An 8,155-nucleotide genomic window follows, 5' to 3' on the forward strand; every position below is an offset into this window, starting at 1 on the left:
GACCCTCGGAGGTGAAGATCTCCCGGGACTCGTCTCTCCTCTGGATCCACCGACATCAAAGTCTCCTCATTTTATCATTCAGCTCAACTTCTGTTCAAAATATTTCCCCCCTGCCTCCTCAGTCGCCCCGTTCGCTGCTAAAAAGAGAGAGACATCCGCCGTACTTCAAGCGACGCTAGGGTTTGGATCTAAAATGAGATAATAAGCTAAAAAAAGTGCAAGAAATGAGTCGTATTTTGTCGTTTTATGAGTATATTATGACAGCGTAAGTCAAAAATAAGAAAAAGACAAGCGTTTTCTCACTTCTATTGGTAAATCTAGACTAAAATCAAGATAAATATGACTTGTTCACTTTTTCACTTCGTCTTATTACATTTTTTCCAGCGAGACTAGTTTAGATACTTTATCTGACATTTTCAACCAAAAATGTGCAAGAGAAGAAAGATTTGTCTTTGGAGCCTAAACTACTAAACATAAAGGTCAATGTTCTGTAGTGGGTGTAGGAGAAGTATGCAGTAATTGTACTTCTGTGAGTTATTTTAAGACAATATACTTCTATTTTGAAGTAACGTAAATATATTTGAGCTCAAGGTTTGGCTCTTCCACTGCTGAATATTAATGTCAGTCTCAGTCCTTTACAACTAATGTAGATAAACTTAGTTTAAGTCTCTCAATCCAGGTCCAGTGTAAAACAGGTCTAAAGCAGGACTAAACCAGGTCTAAAGCAGGACTAAACCAGGTCTAAAGCAGGACTAAACCAGGTCTAAAGCAGGACTAAACCAGGTCTAAAGCAGGACTAAACCAGGTCTAAAGCAGGACTAAACCAGGTCTAAAGCAGGACTAAACCAGGTCTAAAGCAGGACTAAACCAGGTCTAAACCAGGTCTAAACCAGGTCTAAAGCAGGACTAAACCAGGTTCTAAAGCAGGACTAAACCAGGTCTAAACCAGGACTAAACCAGAACTAAACCAGGTCTAAACCAGGTCTAAACCAGGTCTAAACCAGGACTAAACCAGGACTAAACCAGGTCTAAACCAGGACTAAACCAGGTCTAAACCAGGTCTAAACCAGGTCCTAAACCAGGTCTAAACCAGGACTAAACCAGGTCTAAACCAGGTCTAAAGCAGGACTAAAGCAGGACTAAACCAGGTCTAAAACAGGTCTAAAGCAGGTCTAAAGCAGGTCTAAAGCTGGTCTAAAGCAGGTCTAAAGCAGGCCTAAAACAGGTCTAAAGCAGGTCTAAAGCAGGCCTAAAGCAGGTCTAAACCAGGTCTAGACTGGGTCTAAAGCAGGTCTAGATTTAGTGGATGCACGGGGCCTGTCTTTGCAGGTGCAGAGGTTTGGTCGGGACCGGAGGTTTGGAGCAGGACGAGGGGGCGGAGTTTTCGGGCGTAAAGGCTTTTCTGAGCTCGGCCACTCGACCTCTGCAGGACGCCGGCTTCTCCACGGGACAAACATCTGGAGGAAGACAGGAAATACAGGTAACGTGAGAGAATAGTACACGAAAACTAACTCTTTCCTCACTGTCAGACAAGTCCAAACCACTAAACTGCACCGTTCATCATTTAAAGTGTCACTGTGGGACTTTAATTTGAGCTCTGATTTGATTTCTTTAGCTGGAATGTTCCACAGTCTGGCATTAAACCTTCTCCGTCTCCATGGTGATGTCACCAGGTCGAGTTACAGCTCAACTCACAGTGACTGAACGTGTTTCAAGGTCTTTTTGAGCAACGTTAAAAACACAATTAAATACATGCCAGATTGATACTGCGGAACATTCCAGGCAAAGCAATAGCATCTCCATGGAGACGAGCAGGTGACAATGCTCCAGAGAAAGCTTTAAAGTTCATATGAAACGTTAGACTTCACATATATTTTAGATTTTACTGAACATTTGACCTATTTGTCCATTTGTATAAAGTTTATAATTGTACTTCCTGGTTGGACATGAGCAGCAAATTTGACATAGTAGAGGTGATTCCACAACTGTTACTATAGCAACTGGACTGTAAACAAGAGACAAAATCCATAGAAATGACAGTTTGGATTTGACAAACAATAATACCAAACAACACTGTCAGAAAAGTGTAAACTGTTGTGTTTTCACTGGCAAGTCGCACATTGATGACATCACAGAGGGATTCAGCTCATGAACGCAGCCCCACTTCCTGTCATTCTAAATGTCTCAATATTTACCACAGGTTCGATCCCACCAAACTAAGTCATAGAGCGCCCGTCACATGCACTTTAATTAACCAGTTACCATGGTTACAGTTTCCCGTTTTCGCTGAACCGTTTCCCCCCCGTCCTGTCGTCGGCGTGCGTTTTGCGCGTGCGTCCTCACCTGCGTCCTCCTGGCCCCGCCCCCTCTCGCTGTGGTGGAGTCGTGGGTGTGGCCTGTAGAGCAGAAGGGGAGGAGCCTCGGAGTCACTGTCGCTGCTGTCCGTCTCCTTCAGGTCCATGTCCTCCTCTGAGGACGCCGCGGGAGACGAGTCCTGCACGGCCGAGACACAGACACGTTAAACTTCACGCCCAACACTTTTATCACGCTTTATTACGACGCGCTGCAACAAAACGACCTCTAGGATAAGATAACGAGCTTGGAAAAGGTATTTATCTTGTTTTGAGCGTATTTTGAAACGATTGCCAACGAAAAAAGCACAAAATATTTTGTAAAGTATCGAATTTTCTCACTTGAAATAAACAAAAAAAGCAACTGCACTTGAAATAATAACTTGACTTATTGGTTTTATTGGCAAATTTCTGTTCAAGAAAGACAAAATAAACTCAAATCAAGATTAATACGACTTCAATCACTTTTTAACTAATTGTCTCCTTTAAGATGACAATTTTCCAGTGGTTTAAGATTAAAGGTGGGACGCCCTTTAAATAAGCGCTTGCGTCTTTTCCCTACTTCCTGTTGTCGTAAATGTGTTTTCCACCAAAGAGCCAACCCGGAAGTAACAGCCGAAAGCAGCGCTCTGATTGGCTGTGCTTGGGCGGACCGCCCCAGTTTCAAGATTCTTCTTCTTCTTCTTCTTCTTCTTCTTCTACTTCTTCTTCTTCTTCTTCTTCTTCTTCTTCTTCTTCTTCTTCTTCTTCTTCTTCTTCTTCTTCTTCTTCTTCTTCTTCTTCTTCTTCTTCTTCTTCTTCTTCTTCTTCTTCTTCTTCTTCTTCTTCTTCTTCTACTTCTTCTTCTTCTTCTTCTTCTTCTTCTTCTTCTTCTTCTTCTTCTTCTTCTTCTTCTTCTTCTTCTTCTTCTTGGACTTGGACTTGGACTTGGACTTGGACTTGGACTTGGACTTTATTCTTTAGACTTTATTCTATACGTTTAAGTTTGATTCCAGCTCGAGTTTAAACTTAAAGGACACATATTATGCATCATTAATGACATTTAAATATGTTCAACTTCACGTCAGTTTTTATGTCTTTGACTTATTATAATAATAATATAAAGTATCTACTGAAAGCACAAGCACTTTTGGATTTTTGTTAGAACTCCATCTAGTGGCAGCAGGGGGAATTGCCATGGGGAAAAAAACAAAAGCTAGTCGCAATGAACGAGCCTGGAGATGGTTCAGGGGCTTAAAAACAGCACAGGAGAAAACACACACTTTACTGTAGAGTTAGATTATCTAGCTCCAAACACGTTTTCTGACCACGGGGCGATCGTACGACTGTGGTGACCGGCCGAGGGATGTTTCGCGTGCGGGGGATGATTTATTTCGGACACGAACGTGGCTCCGCACTAAGGATGTGGCTCTAGTGCGATAAAATTGCCCCAAGATTGCGCACATGTGTGGAAAATTAGCTCGCGAGAACCGTTTCCTGTGGGTTTACATTCGGATCGGGCAAAAAAGAAAGATAGAAAGAAAGAAAGGAGACGCCACGATTTGAAAAGGCCACGGCAAGAATATTAAATACAGTAAATAATAAACGGCAAGGGCAAAACACGCTCAACTTTGACTAAAACGAGAAGTTCAAACAGGACCAAACCAAGTTTTCTTTTATGGACTAAACCAAGTTCAAACCAAGACAATCCTGAGCTAAAGAACCGCTAGAATCCAACACAAAACCCCGACTCCAAAGCCCATTAATTTAATCGAAAGTGTGTGTTTCTGTGCCTTTCAAACCGGCCTCAAACGCTAAACCCCGCGACTGGGCGCCGGCGACACTCACATCTGTGGCGTGCGTCCGCTCCCCCGGCTCAAATCCCGGTTCCTCCGCGTCGTTTCCTGGCCCCTGCGTCTGTGTCTGGATGCCATTCAGATTATCACTCAGCAGCCTGCGAACAAAGAACCCTTTTAAAAACCACCACAAACCGCCGACGCACGTCACCAACGGCCCCGGCACGTCCATTGTCGACGGAGCGTAGCCGTCCCCGTTCGCGTGTTTCGGGAGGCATCGCCGATAATTACGCGCTCAAGTTCACAGCCGAGCCTCTGTCGGCGAAAAACGACCAGGTTTGAAGAGCGTTTTTTGGCATTGGAAGATTAAAGTTGGGTTAAAATGCGATGGTTAAAAGTCTCGTTTATGGTCTTGAACTCAATAGTGAAAGAATTTTGTTCATAATATGCATTTTTCTCATTTTAATGTACGAAATAGCAAACCAAAATCACTCTTTGAATGTAAAGTTTCATAATCCAAGCGCTAATCGCAATGTTTCGTCTCAAAATAATCACACTGCAACAAATCGACTATAAAAAACAACAACCGTAGTCGTATTTTGATCATCTGGACTGTGCAGACGCTAAAACACACGCGAAAAGACCTTTTTATAACAAAAACAGCAGCATTATTGAGTCTAAACGTTAAAAAAGGATGAACAATTTCCCATTTTCATCAATAATACACTTTATTTCTAAATATTCCCACTCTAGAAACCTTCAGTCGCCATATTTCACCCTCTATTGGTTAAACACAATAACTAAAAAACAGTAATACTGGTCGTTAGTTGCAGCTCTGATTTCCCTCTCGCAGACACTTTCTACATTTGAATTTGTTTTGTCGTTTTGTTAGACCGTAAACCTGGGGCCTGGAGGCGGAGACGGCCACTGAGTTATCTGGACATCAGACTGATACACAAAAGGCCTCGGGGTTTTTAAAGACAAGGAGATGACAGTCACACGTCGGGCCAGTGAGGAGCCCATTAGCAACGCCAATTAACGTTGTGTAATTGTGTTAAACTAAGAAGAAAGGAACGAGGTTCACAACATCTGGATTTGTTTCTGGTGTATCGGGGGTCAACAAAGAAGAAATCACTCCATTATAGAAGCTTGATCCACTCTTACTTGTTTTTGTTCATCTATTTAACATATTCTAGTCTTAAACAGAAGGTGCACGTCAGAGCTGCTCTCTGCTGCCCTCTGGTGACCAACAAGCCTGTGCAAACAGTGCAACAGAGAGAATATAACAGTGTTTTTTTTAAAAGTCAGACTGTGCTTTTACTTTTCTTTCTGTTGGAGGGTCTGCCACAAAGGTGTTGCCATGGAAACGTGATTGTGTTTCCAGATAAGTTACAAAGGAACCAGTAATACCAGTAATACCAGTAATACCAGTATCAGTAATACCAGTAATACCAGTATCAGTAATACCAGTAATACCAGTAATACCAGTATCAGTAATACCAGTAATACCAGTATCAGTAATACCAGTAATACCAGTAATACCAGTAATACCAGTATCAGTAATACCAGTAATACCAGTAATACCAGTAATACCAGTATCAGTAATACCAGTAATACCAGTATCAGTAATACCAGTAATACCAGTAATACCAGTATCAGTAATACCAGTAATACCAGTAATACCAGTAATACCAGTATCAGTAATACCAGTAATACCAGTATCAGTAATACCAGTAATACCAGTAATACCAGTATCAGTAATACCAGTAATACCAGTAATACCAGTAATACCAGTATCAGTAATACCAGTAATACCAGTAATACCAGTATCAGTAATACCAGTAATACCAGTATCAGTAATACCAGTAATACCAGTAATACCAGTAATACCAGTATCAGTAATACCAGTAATACCAGTAATACCAGTATCAGTAATACCAGTAATACCAGTATCAGTAATACCAGTAATACCAGTAATACCAGTAATAAGTAGTACTGTTTTCAGGTACTTAGCATTGAACTGTAGCACAATCTTTTATTCTTTATCTTATATTTTGTTCCTTGTAAACTGCAGTATGGATCTAAAACGTCTTAATAATAGAAACAGGTCCATAGACTTTCTGTTCAAATCTGCAGAACTGTTAAGCCCCGCCTCTTCGCGGTGGCGTTTCACTGTAAAAACCGTCAGATTGTCGTTGACATGTTTTTGTTTGCAAAAAGTGTCATTTTGGACATGACAGAACCCACATGTGTCGCTCAGAGTCTTTAAATGTTCACATAATCAGTACGGTTCAGTAAGGACGTGGGCGGGGATAGTGGGTGGGTGAAAACAGGGATTTTCTGAGCACGCTGGCATCAAATACAGGCCCATACGAGATCACAGGAATCAATCGACACACAACTTTGACTAAACAAATAATGAGCAAACGCTAAATGTTTAAAAAAAAATCATAAAAGTGGATTTTTCAAAACAAAAATCATAAAAGTGGATTTTTCAAAACATTTCTCCTGAAATGTTTATGATTTCACAAAAGTAATAATACAGACTCGCACTGAGTCATAATGAATAGAGTTAAAACAGGGCTGTTGTTGTCGTTTTTGCTGTCGTCACCTGTTGTTGATGTTTTTCAGCAGTTTGCAGCTCCTGAACTCGTCCATTTCCCCGATCACGATCACGCTCACGTCGCCGTCTCGACCCAGGAGCCAGCTCACCTGCTTGGACTTGACTGAAAGACACAACAACAACACGGCTTTAAAAACAGACAGTTATTGTTCATGAGCAGCTGAGTCATAGAGGGCAGTGCTGCTGTGCGTCCACAAGAGGGCGCTGTGTAACAAGCAAGTAACAAAGCTGTTTTTATGGCTGCATTCTCTAGTTCTGTTTTAGCCCTGGTTTAGCCCTGGTTTAGTCCTGGTTTAGTCCTGGTTTAGTCCTGGTTTAGTCCTGGTTTAGTCCTGGTTTAGCCCTGGTTTAGTCCTGGTGTAGCCCTGCTTTAGTCCTGGTTTAGTCCTGGTGTAGCCCTTCTTTAGTCCTGGTTTAGTCCTGGTGTAGCCCTTCTTTAGTCCTGGTCCAGTCCTGGTTTAGTCCTGGTTTAGTCCTGGTTTAGCCCTGGTTTAGTCTTGGTGTAGCCCTTGTTCAGTCTTGGATTAGTCCTGGTTTAGTCCTGGTTTAGCCCTGGTATAGCCCTGGTTTAGCCCTGGGTTAGTCCTGGTTTAGCCCTGGTTTAGCCCTGGTTTATCCCTAGTTTAGTCCTGGTTTAGCCCTGGTTTAGCCCTGGTTTAGCCATAGTTTAGTCCTGGTTTAGCCCTGGTTTAGCCCTGGTTTAGTCTTGGTGTAGCCCTTCTTTAGTCCTGGTTTAGCCCTGGTTTAGTCCTGGTTTAGCCCTGGTTTAGCCCTGGTTTAGTCTTGGTGTAGCCCTTCTTTAGTCCTGGTTTAGCCCTGGTTTAGTCCTGGTTTAGTCCTGGTTTAGTCCTGGTTTAGTCCTGGTTTAGCCCTGGTTTAGTCCTGGTTTAGTCCTGGTTTAGTCCTGGTTTAGCCCTGGTTTAGCCCTGGTTTAGTCTTCAGTGGACCTCAGTCTCTGGGACAAAGAGCTCTCTTGAGTCTCACTTTTGTCTCCTCTGATGTCAGAATGAGTCTGGCAGTCTGGCAGGGCATCTGGGTTAATGATCAGCTTCTTCTGAGTCTGAGACAGTTGAAGGAAACTGGCTCCAGTGTTGTTCCTGGAAATGACTTCTCTTGATGACTTATTAAACAAAGGCTAATAAACCGAGATTATACAATGTCATATCATCAGGGAGAAGTGTGGAGGAGAAGAGTGGAGGAGAAGGGTGGAGGAGAAGTGTGGAGGAGAAGAGTGGAGGAGAAGTGTGGAGGAGAAGAGTGGAGGAGAAGGGTGGAGGAGAAGTGTGGAGGAGAAGTGTGGAGGAGAAGAGTGGAGGAGAAGGGTGGAGGAGAAGAGTGGAGGAGAAGTGTGGAGGAGAAGAGTGGAGGAGAAGAGTGGAGGAGAAGAGTGGAGGAGAAGAGTGGAG

The sequence above is a fragment of the Eucyclogobius newberryi genome, unplaced genomic scaffold (assembly GCF_026437365.1).
Source record: "Eucyclogobius newberryi isolate DKJ021-1_F unplaced genomic scaffold, fEucNew1.0.hap1 SCAF_73, whole genome shotgun sequence".
NCBI lineage: Eukaryota > Metazoa > Chordata > Actinopteri > Gobiiformes > Gobiidae > Eucyclogobius > Eucyclogobius newberryi.